General features: G+C 45.0%; 2 long non-coding RNA genes across 3 annotated transcripts in view; both read right to left on the reverse strand.

Moving 5' to 3' along the window:
* LOC138751766 (uncharacterized) overlaps positions 1-10,816 on the reverse strand; it is a 68,290-nt gene extending 57,474 nt beyond the window's left edge. The window contains exon 1 of one of the 2 annotated variants that reach the window (XR_011350168.1): positions 10,644-10,816. This is a non-coding gene — a long non-coding RNA (uncharacterized lncRNA). Of the gene's footprint in view, positions 1-2,131; positions 2,302-10,643 lie in introns of those variants that run through there. The other variant, XR_011350169.1, reaches the window with a different exon arrangement.
* Positions 1-17,630, reverse strand: part of LOC138751771 (uncharacterized) — a 692,174-nt gene that overhangs the window by 234,056 nt on the left and 440,488 nt on the right. The gene's annotated exons all lie outside the window — the stretch shown is intronic.

Below are 17,630 nucleotides of genomic sequence, written 5' to 3' on the forward strand. Positions count from 1 at the left end.
CCATCTGTCTTCTTGAGTACCATATGCAAAGGTAAGGCACAAGGGCTGTTTGAGAATTGGATGATACCCAATTCTTCCATTGCTTTAAATTTTTCCTTTGCTTGCCGCAATTTATCAGACACCAGACGACAGGCCCTGGCATGGACCAGTGGGCCTGATGTGTCTGTAATGAGACACACCATGGGCTGTTCTTGAGGCACTGAAGTTAGGGGTGAGAATATGGGGAAATTAATTGAGTAGAGTAGTATATGCGTCCTTGTGTAACGCATGTACTCCGAGCTGTGAAATTCTCCCCTTGATGCATGCCAGCGGATATGTCTGAAAGGTGGTGGCGTGAACTCATTTTCTGTGTTTTATGTCTAACAAAAAGTTGTGGGAATGTAATAAATCCACACCCAAAATGGGTTGAGCAACAGAAGCGAGGACACAATTCCAATGGAACGTGGTTCCACCTATTTCCGATTGTGACTTGTCTAGTACCAAAACTTGGAATGGCAGTTCCATTCGCCGCTCGCAGGATCAAGTGGCGTTTTTTATGTGTCCTTTCAAAATAGGTCAGTGGAAGCAAACTAAGTTCAGCACCTGTGTCTACAAGAAATTTGCGCTTACCTATATTGTCCTGAAGATACAATAGGCGTGTATGTACGCCAGCTGTTGAGGCCACTACTGGCAGCTGGCTCTTTTGTTTCTAGACTTCTTTTTGGCTGGACATACTTATGGGCATTTTTTCCCCCCAGTGGCGATGGTAAAAACATTATTCTCAATGTACTTCAGCATGTTCCTCTTTCTTGAATTGGACTGCAGATACAGGAGGATAGTAGGATGCGGGAATTGCTTCTGCTGCAAAACCTGGATGTATTCAGGCAGACTCTTGTGTAGGTGTATGATAGAGCCTGTCAGCCTCCCAAGCTACGTCATGGGGACGGCAGAAATCCATGTTACCAATGGGTATGGCAACATGAGCCGGAAGTTTTGACATAAATAAGGTTTCAAACAGCAGACAATGGGAATGACCATCTGACAAAGCCAGCATCTCATTCATCAGGTCTGATGGATTCTTGTCACCTAGGCCTTTCATGTTCAAAAGATACATGCCATGCTCATCATGTGTCAAGAAGAAACTGGCGGAACCTGGTGAAATGGTCTTCTGTCGGAGAATGAGCAATAAATTTGCTTACTCGCAATGCAGTGGCTGCATCCAATGTACTCACGACATGCCAAAATTTTGTGTCTTCTGCCGTTATACCCTGAAGACAAAACTGGGTTTCAGCTTGAAGAAACCAAATTCGAGGTTGATGTGTCCAGAAAGGAGGCAAATGAAGCCCAACTGCATTAACTGTCGTGTCGGCGGCAGTTGTTGTTGCTGAAGTTTTCTCCTTTTCCGTAATGATTCAAATTTGTTGAATCTTAACTTCAGGGTCACCAATTTGTGGCAGCTACTACAGTAAATGCTACTAAATAAAGGCAAACACCCTCAAAGGTAGTCAACTCAAGACTGGTTTATTACAGACATAAACCTTTTATTCCCTGCCTGTCAATGAGCTCGTTAGTGAACAGCTGCTGGTCCTATGGACCAGCAGGTTAAAGTTGTGAGCCATTAGCACCCCGCATCATTCGGCAGGGACTTCATCTGATCCACTCACTGTACTTTGGTGCCCAGCACTGCTAGGCCATGATGTGACAGATAAGTCTGTGAACTGAAGGTGGCGGTTTGCAATACTGCGCCATATGCCTGCTACAAGATTATTAAAATCACCAAAAACACTGAAAATAACTTCTAAATAATTAAGATCCCAGAGATATTTATACTTGAATTGTAAATGGGCAAAAGAGATGCACACATGTGAGTACTGCAGTACAACATGATGATGGTAATAATCATGAGTTATCGTTAACTATTTTATTCAGGGTTTATAAAAGAAAATTAACATAGAACCATAGAACATTACAGCACAGAAACAGGCCTCTTTGGTTTTTCTAATCTATGCCAAATGACTTTTTTTGCCTAGTCCCATTGACCTGCACCCAGTCCATTGCCCTCCATACCTCCCCCTTCATTCCACACCCCCCCCACCCCATCCATGTACCTGTCCAAATTTTTGTTAATTGTTAAAATTGAGCACATATTTACCACTTCTGCGAGCAACTCATTCCACACTCCCACCATTTACTGTTTGAAAAAGTTCCTCCTCATGTTGAATCCGTATCCTCTGGTTTGTATCTCATCTGTAAGGGTTAAAACAGCAGATTCTGCAAGAAGTCTGGAAGATGTTGTTGACATTCTTTGTGTGTCTCCATTAAAACATATTCTTTCTCTGTATGTTTAAGATAAATCCGTTCAGTTTTGAATTTATTTTGTTCTGTGGAGATGGAGGGTCTTGGAAAACTTATATTTATAGTTTTAAGTATCATTTGAAGTCTTTTTTAAGCATCAGTTAATCATATAACAAAGTTGTAAAAATGTAGTAACCATATAAGATTTAATAAACCTTGGAAAAACTCAATTCAACTTTAGTATAGACTTTTTCTTGAACAAGTCATAAACAAGGACATTCCAGTCTCTCCAGGCGACAATAAAAGAAGATAGTTGTGACATTTAGTCAATAAAAGTGGAGTTATTAACTCATTAATTAATAAAAAAGGAACTATTGACTCATTAATCAATATATTATGGAATTTAAGAGAATAGAAAGTTGGAAATTGGATTTGGAATTTGGATTGGATCAACTGGGCTCTGTTTAGAGCATTTTGAACAAGGAGGCATGATCATCAACAGTACCAAGGCCATTAAAGAAGTGGTAATTGTCATGGTAATGAACATGTATGAGATGTACCGGAAGTCACGTGGTATGAGAGAGAGATAAGAACACAAGCAGGAGAACAAAGGAAACGGGAGAATAAAGCCAGTGAGAAGTTTACCTGATAAAACTTGTGTTTAATGTTTTATTAACTTCACATTTCGGGCCACAAATGTGACATTGGCGACGAGGATGAAAGAAGCTTGAAGAAAATTAAAGACTAAACAAGATTACAGAGGATTACAGACAACTTCAAGGTGATAAGAATTTTTTCTGTGACTCAGTACTTTTGGGGCTGGAATATTTCCTCATGGCTGGTGCAGACAGTGACTTTCTAATGCATAGTGGAATTGCTCATTTTGACCCGACTGGTGATGCAAGCACTGTAAGTGTGAAGTGGAAGGCATGGCTGGAAGAATTTGAATCCTACGCCGACAGTCGTGGCCTATTTCTAGATACCGGTACAATTGAACAAAAAGCGCAGAGAAGGGCGTTACTTCTTTTCACTGCTGGACCTGCAGTTCGGGAAAAATTTAAGGCACTTTTGAATACTGGAAGAAAGGAGGAGTACCGGAAAGCGGTAGATGCATTAAATGCACACTATGTAGTGACACCGAATGCTTCATTTCAATGCCATTTGTTTCGGAGAACGAGACAAGAAGATGGCCAGACAATTGCTCAGTACGTGACAAGACTACGCCAGCTAGCTGTTGGATGCAATTACATGCCAGCTGATTTGGACAACCAATTATTGGATCAAGTCGTACAGCACTGCAGATCAGATAAACTCAGAAGACGTCTACTGGAAAGAGGGAGTGAGTTGGAACTCACCGATGCTTTAACCATTGCTGCTGCATTAGAGGCTGTTGAAGGGCAATTTCATACCATGACCCTGAAAGACAACTCAAGCCAGCAAATTAAGAGGCTCTCACATCGCCATAACCAGACAAGATATTCGCCGACACATGACGTGGAGTGTTATCGATGTGGAAACCGAGGTCACTTTGGAAAAGACCCATATTGCCCGGCCAAAGGCAAAGTTTGCAGAAAGTGTGGAGGTAAAGACCACTTTGCAAAGAAGTGCAAAAGCAAGTCCAATGCAGACCAGAAGAGGAAGAGTACAACTTCCAAAGGAAAAGCCTGGGGGAAAGGAAAGTATCCTGGAAAGAAAGATACCATTCGCCAGATAGACGGTGACGATGATGATACCCAGGAGGAACAGAGTTGTTACCAATTTACGTTGAATGAAGTACATCATGAGAAGGTCCCAGTGATCATTGGTGGAGTGACAGTGCAGGTCATTGTAGACTCAGGCAGTGACAGTAATGTGATTGATCGACATTTATGGGAGAAGTTGAAAAGGAAAAGGATCATCTGTACCTCAAAGAAGTGTTCCAAGAAACTGTATCCATACACAGCAACCAAGCCATTGCAGACCATTGGATGTTTTACTGCAACTGTTGAAGCTGGAGATAAGTACAACGAAGCAGAGTTTATGGTCATAGAAGAGAGGGGAGAACCATTGCTGAGTAGAAGCACAGCGCAAGACCTGGCAATACTTCATATTGGAGCTTGTGTCAATTCAATTCAGTCATACGAGGATATGAAGCAAGAATTCCCCGCAGTCTTCCAAGGAGTAGGAAAGCTGAAAGGTCAACAATTGGAGCTAGCGGTAGATGAAACGGTCAAACCCAAGGCACAACCAATGCGCCGAACTCCGTTTGGACTTCGTGGGAAAGTTGAAGCCAAAATTAAAGAATTGATCGAACAAGACATTAATGAACCGGTGGAACATTCGACACAATTGGTTAATCCCGTAGTGATTGTGCCCAAACCAAAGGGTGACATAAGACTATATGTTGACATGAGAATGGCCAATGAAGCTATAATTAGAGAACGACACCCTATACCAACAGTGGAGGAAATACTTCAAGAACTAACTACCAGTAAGGTATTCTCAAAAATTGATCTGAAATGGGGCTATTATTAATTAGAGCTGGATCCAGGTTCCCGAGATGTAACTACATTTGTGACTCACTGTGGATTGTATCGTTACAAGAGACTATCATTTGGAATTAATGCAGCTTCGGAGATCTACCAGTATGAAATCCATCGAGTGATTCAAGGCATTCCTTGAGTTGCCAACATTTCTGACGACATCATAGTCCATGCACCAACGAAGGAAGAGCATGACAAACGGTTGAGGCATGTACTATCTAGACTACAGGAGGCAGGCCTTACCGTGAATGGAAACAAGTGCCAGTTCGGTGTGTCAGAAATGGACTTCGTGGGACACAGACTTACACGGGAAGGACTAAACCCTGCAGAAACCAAGATGAAAGCTATTGCAGAGGCACGTGCACCTCAGAACGCAACAGAGGTGAGGAGTTTCCTGGGATTCGTCAATTTTTGTGCAAAGTTCATTCCTAATTTCTCTACAGTGGCAGAACCACTAAGGAAACTAACCAGGAAAGGTGTACCATTTCATTTTGGATCTGAGCAGAAGAAAGCGTTCACAGCGCTGAAGCAAAGCCTGACAGATGCAAAAACTCTTGGATATTACGATCCGGCGGCATCAACCAAAGTCATAGCGGATGCCAGCCCGGTTGGTTTAGGAGCCGTGTTGGTCCAGATGCATGATGGAGGACCAAGAATCATTGCCTATGCCAGCAGATCATTATCAGATGTGGAAAGAAGATACTCTCAGACAGAGAAAGAAGCACTCGGACTTGTATGGGCCTCTGAGAGGTTCCATGCATATTTATACGGCATTGAATTTGAACTCATCACAGATCATATGCCATTAGAGGTGATCTATGCACCTAGATCCAAACCATGTGCCAGAATAGAGAGATGGGTACTCAGACTACAACCCTACAAATATAAAGTAATCCACATTGCAGGGAAAGCAAACATTGCAGATCCACTGCCCAGATTGGTGAAGAATGGTGGTCCACATTCCAAGTCAGAATTGGGAACAGAACCAGAGAGCTTTGTACGCTTCGTAGCTATTCAGGCAACACCGAAAGCTGTGACTATGAAGGAGGTCGAGAGAGAATCCGAACGTGATGCAGAACTCATGGAAGTAAGAGAATGCATACAGAGTGGACAATGGGACAAGTGTACTCACAAGGCTTACATTCCCATTAGAGACGAACTTTGTTGCATCGGACAGTGTGTATTAAGAGGTTGCAGATTAGTGATACCGCAAAGATTGAGACCGAAGATCGTATCCTTAGCGCATGAAGGACACCTAGGTATTGTTGGTACCAAGCAAAACCTCAGAACCAAGGTATGGTGGCCAGGTTGTGATAAAGACACAGAGAAATTTGTTAAAACTTGTCACGGATGTCAAATCACAAGTAGGAGTAATCCGCCAGAACCGATCCGGAGTACGCAACTCCCGACAGGACCATGGATCGATGTAGCTGTTGATTTTCTTGGACCTTTACCGATGGGTGAATCAATTATGGTAGTGATAGATTACTACAGCAGATACTATGAGTACGTGGTGTTGAAGTCCACAACCACTGAAAAAACAATACAAGCATTAGCAGAGATATTTGCAAGATATGGATTACCTGTTACATTATATTTTGACAATGGTCCACAATTCATTTCAGAGACGTTTGCGGAATACTTGAGGACCACAGGTATCCACCATCATAAAGTAACTCCGAAATGGCCGCAAGCCAATGGAGAAGTAGAGAGACAAAATCAGTCCATTGAAAAACGGTTGAGGATTGCACACGCAGAAGGACAAAATTGGCGAGAAGCATTGTTATCTTATGTGGCTGTCTATCAAGCAACGCCTCATGCAACCACTGGAAAAAGTCCTGCAGAGCATTTTTTGGGAGAAAAATCCGCACAAAAATGCCAGAAATAAAGGAAATCCGAGACGACCAGGAGATGAGGGACCACAATGCTGAAAAGAAAGGTGCAGCAAAGCTGTACACAGATTCGAAACGTGGAGCCAAGTACTCAGACATCATGCCAGGAGATAATGTTCTAGTGAGGCATGAAACTGGTGGTAAGCTAGACACACCTTATTACCATCAACCCTATACTGTCGTATCCAGAAGTGGCAGTATGGTGACAGTCAAGTCTCCGACTGGAGTCCTGTATAAGAGAAATGTATCAGGTGTAAAAAGGTACCAGTCCAGAGATACATCGAGCGAAGAGGTTAAAAGGCCAATACGAGATGCTGAAACTGAGAGACCTGATGATGTTCCAGAGGCAGTTACCAGCACTCCTGATGAAGTGACTAGAGCGCCAGAAACACCAGAAGCCGTGGTGAGCAGTATTTCCGACGCCGAGAGTGAACAACCGAGAAGCGACGACAATATCGCAGGCAGGCCGAAACGAAACCGGAAACCATCCAAACGATACGAAGACTTTGTGCCATAGTTTTAATAAGAACTTTGGGACAGTATTTTAATCTTATATCATAAAGTGCATGTATGAGTGCTGTAGGAAGTAAATTTTATGTAGTTGAGTTATAGTATTACCATTAGTTACGATGTTTGTAGGTTTCCGAGGGATATTGGTAAGTGAAGGTAAAGTTTATTTCTGATTAAAGGAGGGATGTCATGATAATGAATATGTATGAGATGTACCGGAAGAACACAAGCAGGAGAACAAAGGAAATGGGAGAATAAAGCCAGTGAGAAGTTTACCTGATAAAACTTGTGTTTAATATTTTATTAACTTCACATTTCGGGCCACAAATCGTTTAATCGTTACTAAAGGATCCCTTCTGTGTGTTTATTGCAAGTTAGAACAAAATTGGGAGAAACTGCCACTTGTCCTTTGAGGACTAATATGGTTTTGGAGTTATTGTTGTGCATGTTTGATGTCTAAGTGAGATAGTCAGCTGAATGAATAAGATGGCAGCTGCTGCATCTGTGGAGCTACGTGTCGAGAAGATGAAAGTCACAGGTCTTAAAGGAGAATTGCAATGGCAACAATTAGATACGTGGAAACAAAGCAACTCTTCAAGCAAGACAGAAGGAGGACATAGAAAAGCAGAAAGTTTCAGCTGCTGGGGATACAGATTCCACAGAATTACTCCAAAAAAACATTAATAGGAACTAAGATTAGCCACAAGCAATATTTGACCTACAAGATGAAACAGGAACTAAGGATAGTGCGTCAAATGCCAAAAGCAGGAGAAGTAAGAGGAGTTCTAGATCAGGCTCCAGAGCTTCAAGTACTGAATCTATTCATCTAAAGATTCAGGCAGATACGGCATCCCTTGAAGCGGAAAAAAACACTTCAAATTAAATTGGACTTAGAAGAGTGGGAGGTGCAGTTAACAATAATATGGATGCAGCTATAAAGAGAAAAGGAACAGAAATAGGTGCAGCTATGAAGAACAGAGAAGCAAGGATGGGAGCAGCCACAATGAATGGAGGAACAAAGAAGGGAGCAACTACGAAGAGAAGAGGATCAGCTGTAAATGGAAAATGAGCTGTAGGATGAATGACTGTGAATCGAAAAGGAGCTGCAGAACGAGCAGCTAAGAAGGGAGGAAGGGCAGATAAGGAGGCAACAGGAGCTACTGGAATGGGACAAGAGAACTGCTGTTAATGAGGTCAGGATGAATGAATTAGAAGGCTTAATGGTATCTGGTGCTCAAAGTAAATTATCTAAGGTGTCACGTTTTGAGGAAGGACAACAGAAAAAGTTATATTTAATACCAAGGCTGACCCAGTGCTGCAGTCATAAGATGACTATGGACCTGAACTAGGCAGGTTAAGGCATGGTGCTAAGCCAGAGCTATGGTCACAAGATGTGCTTGGTCCTGAACTAGGCACGTAGCTAATGCTACAGTCACAAGACATGCTTGGCTCTGAACGTGACAGAATAAGGCAAGGTAGTGCCAGATCTCAAAACCCATTGATGACCCCATTGGACAGGGATATGAGCTAAATACCTTTTTCATCTTGTGAAAATGAATACCATCCACGCCCGCTAGGTAATAGATACCTGGGTGAACTGTGACAGAGTATATAGATATGTTTTTGGAGATAAATTTGGAAAGGTTTGTAAGAGTAGGCCACATACAAATATTTTAAAACACATCTTATTTGAAATACTGTTGCTCTGCCCAATGCTAGACATATCGGCACCTCACAGCTTTTGTAAGAGCTTTGAAGAGTGCTCAAGAGACATAATTAATGGATTGTTGTTTACAAAAGGCAACAGATGCAAGATCTTGTCAGAGACAAGAGTGAAGGAGAACTTGCTATTCTAAGAGAGAGAGAGAGAGAGAGAGAGAGAGAGAGAGAGGGAGAGAGAGTGGAACAAGACAAGCTGGCAAACGTATGGAAACCCCCCTTTGTAAGATGGCCTGGTCAAAGCCCTTGTAGTTCATGCAAAAGGAGAGGACTGGCTTGGAATAAGGGAAACAAAAAGGAACTCTGTGGTGACCTGAAAGAAAGAGGTAATCATCTGGAGAACCCTAAAGGGGCAAGTTTCATCAGCAAGAAACTGAAGTGGCTGATTAAAAAGGAACAACAAATCTCTCTCTGAAAACTGACAAGAACCTTCCTGAGCAGTAACCATTTACCTTACAAGCACCAAAGCCTGGTGAACTTTATAAATGTAAAATTCTGTGCATAGTATAAGAATTGTCTGCAACCAGTGAACTTGGAGGAATGAGAAGTGAGACTGGACTGTGAACCAAAGAACTTTTCTGAACTTACACACATACATTACATGCACGTGCGCTTAGAATTAGAAGGGGTTAAGTTAGGTTAGTTAAGTCAATAGAGATAAGTTAAAGTTTGATTCTATTTTCAGGTTTAAAGATAATTAGAAGCAACTTTTGTTTAAGTAACCATTTATCTTGGTGAATATCTAATGCTGCTGGGTTTTGGGGTCCTCTGGGCTTGTAACAAAACAAAGTAACGTAAGCGCAGGTATAACAAGATGAAATAGCTGCATCATTAATTTGATTACAGACTTTTTCTTCTCTGCCCAAGAGAGAGATTCCAGTTTTTGATGGTCACCCACTTGAATTCCAAGCATTTATGAAAAGCTTTGAACACAGTTATTGAAATTAAGTGTCAAAACACAGAGGATTGTTTATATTATTTGCAGTAGTTCATGAGCGGACAACCACAAAATCTTGTAAAGAGTTGCCAACTTGTGGCTCCTAATGAAAGATTCAAATAGGCTAAGTCATTACTAAAGAAACATTTTGGCAACAAGCATAAAATTTCTACAGCTTATGTACAGAAAGCTCTTTCATGGTCATCAATAAAACCAGATTACACGAAGGGTTTACAAGCTTACGTCCTCTTTCTAAGAGGATATTGCAATGTCCGGATGGAGATTGGCCATCTTCGAGGGCTTGACATATGTAATAATATGGTAATCATTGTAAATAAGTTACCTTTCCATATGAGAACTATGGAGAAGTCAAGTTGTTGAATACCAGAAAAGGAACTATATAGATTTGGTGGAGTTCATTGAAGGGCAAGTGGATGTTGTCATAGATCTAGCTTATGAAATTATTAACGATACTCTCTCTCTTTCTCTCTCTGCTGCCGTCAGTTGTGATCGACCTTGGGTATTGCACTTCTGGTAGTCACTGGTTTGTTTGACAGCATCGACTGTGGCTATGGAGACCAATCCTGGAAAGACAGATTCTGCCACAGCTGCTGTAAATATAGGGCATCGTTGAACTGTTTTCCGCTGTCCACGGTGTTCTTCAATCCTAAATGAACAAAATCTTAATATGGAGAGTCTTCAGACAGTTCTATGTGAAGTTGGAGCAATCCTCAATAGTTGGCGAATCACTAAAACTTCAACAAATCTAAATGATCTTGAAGAACTTACCCTGAACCATCTTTTGCCTCTTAAAAGTAAATCTTCGTTGCCACCAGGACAGTTTCAGAAGGAAGTTATATATTTGTGCCAAAGGTAGGAGGTATAATTTATATTGGATTTGTTCTGGAAAAGATGGGTGTGTGGTGGCATGAGCAGTGGAAGAAACACAGCCACCATGTTGAAGGTCTTTAACGATTGTTTTTATTCAAATTCAGCGTGCCCCTTTAAGGGCAGCAGGAGCTCAGTCATATGGTGCATTGTGACATCATAATCACTGCCCAGGTTGCGCGCTGGAAGGGACACTGGAGTCGGAGAGAAACCTTTCATGATGCCATTTCCCCATGGCTGCCCCGCCACGTGGCGATACAAGCGAGGCCGGTTCGTCATGAGGATGTGTGCTGCCACAGGTGAAAGAATACCTTCCATTGTTGCAGGAGCGACAGAAATTGTTTCAGATCAGGAACAATTTCACGGCTTGTGATGTCGTAATCATCATAGACCATTCTGTGCCTCTAAATTCCTGGTTAATGGGGAAGATTGAGATACCATCTAGGACAAAAAAAGGATGTACTTCAAGTGAGGATTAAGACTAAAACTAGCTTTCTGAACAGACCAATTACCAAAATCTGTCTTTTACAATAATCAGAAAGCTTTAATAATTGAATTCCAGTTTCTTTTGATAATTTAGCCAATATATATGTATACTACTATGTTTGGATTTTTTTTGTAATGGTAATTATTATTAATTTTTAGATATAATAATTAGGGGCCATAATTGTAAGGGTTAAAATAGCAGATTCTGCAAGAAGCCTGTAAAGACATTCTTTGAGTGTCTCCACAGAAATGTATTCTTAGCTAAGGTATCTCTCTCTCTCTGCTTAAAATAAAGCAGTTAAGTTTTGGATTTTCCTTGGTTCTGTGAAGATGGAGGGTATGGGAATAGACCAAAAACTTTTACTGATAGTTTTAAGTATCTTTTAAGCATCATTTAATCATGTAACAAAGTTGTAATAACTCAGTAACTATATAACCATATAACCATTTACGGAGCGGAAACAGGCCATTTTGGCCTTTCGAGTCCGCACCGGTTCACTGATTTTCTGCGCCCTCTTCAGGCATTGGTCTCGGTAGATCTTCATTCAATAACGATGGGCGAATTCAATGCAGGTGGAATCAGTCATAGAAATGTTTGTGAAACGTGCAGTTCAATACTTCTGGGCCCATTCAATACAGGGTCAATCTGTTTTGGGAGGATCAGTGGAATATGTTTCCTTAAAGACTTACCTTTTCGTAGTTTTCTATTAAAATCTCAACAACTATATTCTGAAACTTGTCTAAAGATTTAATAAAACTTGGAAAAACTCAATTGAACTTTAGTATGGACTTTTTCTTGAATGAGTCATAAACAAGGACATTCCAGTCTCTCCAGGTGATTGGAAAATAAGATAGTTGCAACATCACCTATCCTCAGTGGATATCCCCCTCAAAAATTTAAATTCCTCTATTAAATCTCTCCTCATTCTTCTACACTCCAGGAAATAAAGTCCTAACCTGTTTAACCTTTCCCTGTAACTCAGTTCCTGAAGATCAGGCAACACTCTTTTTATCTTATTGATATCTTTCTTCCATTTAGGTGACCAAAAGTCCACATAATACTCCAAATTTGGCCTCACCAATAATTTATACAACTTTACTATAACATCTCATGTCCTGTACTCAGTACTTTGATTTATGAAGGCCAATATGCCAAAATCTCTCTTTACAAACCTATCCACCTGCGTTGCCACTTTCAGGGGATTGTATCTTTACTCCTATGACCCTCTGTTCTACCATTCTCCTCACTGCACTACCATTTACTATATATGTCCTTTCTTGGTTTGTCCTTCTGTGAGAGATGAGTAAAACTAATATGAAAATATGAAAGATGAAGAAAACTAGTATGGATATATGTGTAATGAATAAAGCCAGTATGGATAAGATAAGGTTAGATAATAGAATGTAGGAAGTAAAGTTAGCCTGAATAAGATAAGGGTCTTCTAGCCTTTTAGACAGAGTCAGCAAGTTCCGCATATGTAATTATTAAGCCTTAGACAAAATTAGCAAGTTCTGCATATAAGAAGTTAGTAAGCCCTGAGGGTCAAGAAGGTGTGAATAAGGACAATGGGACACAGACAGGACACCCCCTGGTCCTCCAAGTTCACAGAAACAGCACATAGGCAGACAGGATTGCCTAATGCCAAACTCATCCATGAGGCAGAAGAATGTAAGGGGGAGGGTACTTCTTTTTTTCTTTGGCTTGGCTTCGCGGATGAAGATTTATGGAGGGGGTAAATGTCCATGTCAGCTGCAGGCTCGTTTGTGGCTGACAAGTCCGATGCGGGACAGGCAGACACGGTTGCAGCGGTTGCAGGGGAAAATTGGTTGGTTGGGGTTGGGTGTTGGGTTTTTCCTCCTTTGCCTTTTGTCAGTGAGGTGGGCTCTGTGGTCTTCTTCAAAGGAGGTTGCTGCCCGCCAAACTGTGAGGCACCAAGATGCACGGTTTGAGGCGATATCAGCCCACTGGCAGTGGTCAATGTGGCAGGCACCAAGAGATTTCTTTAGGCAGTCCTTGTACTTTTTCTTTGGTGCACCTCTGTCACGGTGGCCAGTGGAGAGCTTGCCATATAACACGATCTTGGGAAGGCAATGGTCCTCCATTCTGGAGACGTGACCCACCCAGCGCAGCTGGATGTTCAGCAGCGTGGACTCGATGCTGTCGACCTCTGCCATCTCGAGTACTTCGACGTTAGCGATGAAAGTGCTCCAATGAATGTTGAGGATGGAGCGGAGACAACGCTGGTGGAAGCGTTCTAGGAGCCGTAGGTGATGCCGGTAGAGGACCCATGATTCGGAGCCGAACAGGAGTGTGGGTATGACAACGGCTCTGTATACGCTTATCTTTGTGAGGTTTTTCAGTTGGTTGTTTTTCCAGACTCTTTTGTGTAGTCTTCCAAAGGCGCTATTTGCCTTGGCGAGTCTGTTGTCTATCTCGTTGTCGATCCTTGCATCTGATGAAATGGTGCAGCCGAGATAGGTAAACTGGTTGACCGTTTTGAGTTTTGTGTGCCCGATGGAGATGTGGGGGGGCTGGTAGTCATGATGGGGAGCTGGCTGATGGAGGACCTCAGTTTTCTTCAGGCTGACTTCCAGGCCAAACATTTTGGCAGTTTCCGCAATGCAGGACGTCAAGCGCTGAAGAGCTGGCTCTGAATGGGCAACTAAAGCGGCATCGTCTGCAAAGAGTAGTTCACGGACAAGTTTCTCTTGTGTCTTGGTGTGAGCTTGCAGGCGCCTCAGATTGAAGAGACTGCCATCCGTACGGTACCGGATGTAAACAGCGTCTTCATTGTTGAGGTCTTTCATGGCTTGGTTCAGCATCATGCTGAAGAAGATTGAAAAGAGGGTTGGTGCGAGAACACAGCCTTGCTTCACGCCATTGTTAATGGAGAAGGGTTCAGAGAGCTCATTGCTGTATCTGACCCGACCTTGTTGGTTTTCGTGCAGTTGGATAACCATGTTGAGGAACTTTGGGGGGCATCCGATGCGCTCTAGTATTTGCCAAAGCCCTTTCCTGCTCACGGTGTCGAAGGCTTTGGTGAGGTCATCAAAGGTGATGTAGAGTCCTTTGTTTTGTTCTCTGCACTTTTCTTGGAGCTGTCTGAGGGCAAAGACCATGTCAGTAGTTCCTCTGTTTGCGCGAAAGTCGCACTGTGATTCTAGGAGAATATTCTCGGCGACACTAGGTATTATTCTATTGAGGAGAATCCTAGCGAAGATTTTGCCTGCAATGGAGAGCAGCGTGATTCCCCTGTAGTTTGAGCAGTCTGATTTCTCGCCTTTGTTTTTTTACAGGGTGATGATGGTGGCATCACGAAGGTCCTGAGGCAGTTTTCCTTGGTCCCAACAAAGCTTGAAAAACTCATGCAGTTTGACATGCAGAGTTTTGCCGCCAGCCTTCCAGACCTCTGGGGGGATTCCATCCATGCCTGCTGCTTTGCCACTTTTCAGTTGTTCGATTGCCTTATATGTCTCATCCTGGGTGAGGACCTCATCCAGCTCTAGCCTTAGAGGCTGTTGAGGGAGCTGGAGCAGGGCGGAATCTTGGACTGAGCGGTTGGCACTGAAAAGAGATTGGAAGTGTTCTGACCATCGGTTGAGGATGGAGATCTTGTCGCTGAGGAGGACTTTGCCATCTGAGCTGCGCAGCGGGCTTTGGACTTGGGGTGAGGGGCCGTACACAGCCTTTAGAGCCTCGTAGAAATCCCTGAAGTCGCCAATGTCCGCGCTGAGCTGGGTTCGCTTGGCGAGGCTAGTCCACCACTCATTTTGGATCTCCCTGAGTTTGCGCTGAAGATGGCTGCATGTGCGACGGAAGGCTTGTTTCTTCTCTGGACAGGACGGCTTTGTAAGGTGAGCCTGGTGGGCAGCTCACTTCTTTGCCAGCACTCCTGGATTTCTTGGCTGTTTTCGTCGAATCAGTCCTTGTTTTTCCTGGAGGAGAAGCCCAGTACCTCTTCAGTGGATTGCAGTATGGTAGTCTTCAGCTGATCCCAGAGGGTTTCAGGGGACGGTTCCGTGAGGCGGATTGCATCGTCGAGCTTTGCTTTGAGGTTTGCCTGGAAGTTTCCTCTCACTTCGTCTGACTGCAGGTTTCCAACATTGAACCTCTTTCTGGGGGCTTTACTGTTCCTGGGCTTTGGCTTGAAGTGAAGGTTGAGCTTGCAGCGAACCAGCCGGTGGTCAATGTGGCATTCCGCGCTGGGCATGACCCTGGTGTGGAGCACTTCTCGTTTGTCACTTTCTCGCACCAGGATGTAGTCCAGGAGATGCCAGTGTTTGGATCGGGGATGCATCCAGGTAGTCTTCAGGCTGTCCCTCTGCTGAAAAAGTGTGTTTGTAATGACAAGCCGCTGTTCTGCGCAGAGCTCCAACAGGAGGCGCCCATTGTTGTTGCACTTGCCGACGCCATGCTTGCCCAGGATTCCTGGCCAGGTTTCTGAGTCTTTGCCGACGCGAGCGTTGAAGTCGCCAAGGATGACAACCTTGTTGGCTGTAGGGGTGCGTTGGATGAGGTTGCGCAGGTCAGTGTAGAACTTGTCCTTTTCTGCTGGCTCCGCCTGTAGGGTTGGAGCATAGACATTGATGAGGGTGATGCGACACTTGTTTTGAAGGGGGAGCCGCATGGACATGATTCGGTCCGAGTGGCCTGTCGGAAGGTTTTCGAGTTTGGAGGCAATGAAGTTCTTGACCATGAAGCCTACACCAGATAGGCGTCGTTCATCCAAAGGCTTGCCAGACCAGTAGAGTGTGTAGCCCACGCCGCGTTCTTGGAGGCTGCCTACATCTGCCAGATGGACTTCACTGAGAGTGGCTATGTCGATGTCAAGTCTGCGGAGTTCATGTGCAATGAGGGCAGACCGACCTTCAGGTCGGTGGGAGTCAGCCTTGTCTAGCATGGTTCTGATGTTCCAGCATGCTAGCATGAGTTTGTGAGCATCTTTTGAGGGGGAAGACGTGGAGGGGGAGGACGTGGAGGGGGAGGACGTGGAGGGGGAGGACGTGGAGGGGGAGGACGTGGAGGGGGAGGACGTGGAGGGGGAGGACGTGGAGGGGGAGGACGTGGAGGGGGAGGACGTGGAGGGGGAGGACGTGGAGGGGGAGGACGTGGAGGGGGAGGACGTGGAGGGGGAGGAGGTGGACCTGTCCTCGGGCCTGCGCAAAGGAGCTTTTAGGTGGAGTGCAGTGTGCGCAGTACTGGCCCCACCCTTTACACCCATGGTTCGTGTGCCGTGGCCAAGCAAGCTGGGACGTGGCCTTGGTCGAGTGAGGCAGGCGGAGGCCCCGATCCGGGCAGAGAGTGGGAGGTGGCGGCCCCAGTCCGGGCACAGGGAGAGCAGCGGCGGCCCCGGCCCCGGTCCGGGCAGAGGGTAGGTGGCGGCGGCCCCAATCCGGGCAGGAGCAAGAGGGAGGCGGCGGCCCCGGGCTCGGTCGAGTGAGGCAGGCGGAGGCCCCGATCCGGGCAGAGAGAGTGGGAGGCGGCGGCCCCAGTCCGGGCACAGGGAGAGCAGCGGCGGGCCCGGCCCCGGTCCGGGCAGAGGGTAGGCGGCGGCGGCCCCAATCCGGGCAGGAGCAAGGGGGAGGCGGCGGCCCCAGGCCGGGCACAGGGAGAGCAGCGGCGGCCCGGGCAGAGGGTAGGCGGCGGCGGCTCCAATCCGGGCAGGAGCAAGGGGGAGACGGCGGCCCCAGCCTCGGTCGAGTGAGGCAGGCGGAGGCCCCGGTCTGGGCACAGGGAGAGCAGCGGCGGCCTCAGCCCCGGTCCGGGCAGTATGGACCGATCTAAGAGGGGAGGCAGACTCCTCCAGCCTGGGTAAGAAACCTGCATAGGAGAAGGCCACTCCGATATAAAACCTACGACCCAAGGAAGTAAGGGGGAGGGTACTTCTACACTGAAATCAACTGTATAAAAGTTGGGTGAGCCCGAGTGTGTGTGTGTATTCCCAGGGTGAAGGGAATGCACCCAACTTTGCATTGTTGTATAATAAATGTTCTTTGTTCTCAATTTTTGTCTCGAGCAATTTCTGTGAAGTACTTCTGTTTCTCACAAATGGGGATTCGTCCGGGATCCCACTCCCTCCACTGACAGAGTGCCCGACGACGAGGGTAGGTGCACCCCGGCTGATTCAGCTGGACTCACGGACGGCGGGTGACTGGTCAGTGGATGAAGCGAGTGATATCCAAGAAGAGGCATTGAGAACAAACGACGGGAAGATGTTAAGGAAGCGTGCTAGGAGTAGCTACTGGATCCCGGTAAGAGGAATTTTACTTAGCTGTTAGTATGGGAGGTGTGAGTAGCAAGGGAAATAGTCCTAAGGAAGGACGGGATGATCAGATAACTAAGCAAAGTCCGTTAGGATTAATGCTATCTGATTGGGGTGCGGGGAGAACCTGCAGGAAAGA

The sequence above is a fragment of the Narcine bancroftii genome, chromosome 1 (assembly GCF_036971445.1).
Source record: "Narcine bancroftii isolate sNarBan1 chromosome 1, sNarBan1.hap1, whole genome shotgun sequence".
In the NCBI taxonomy this organism is placed as follows: domain Eukaryota; kingdom Metazoa; phylum Chordata; class Chondrichthyes; order Torpediniformes; family Narcinidae; genus Narcine; species Narcine bancroftii.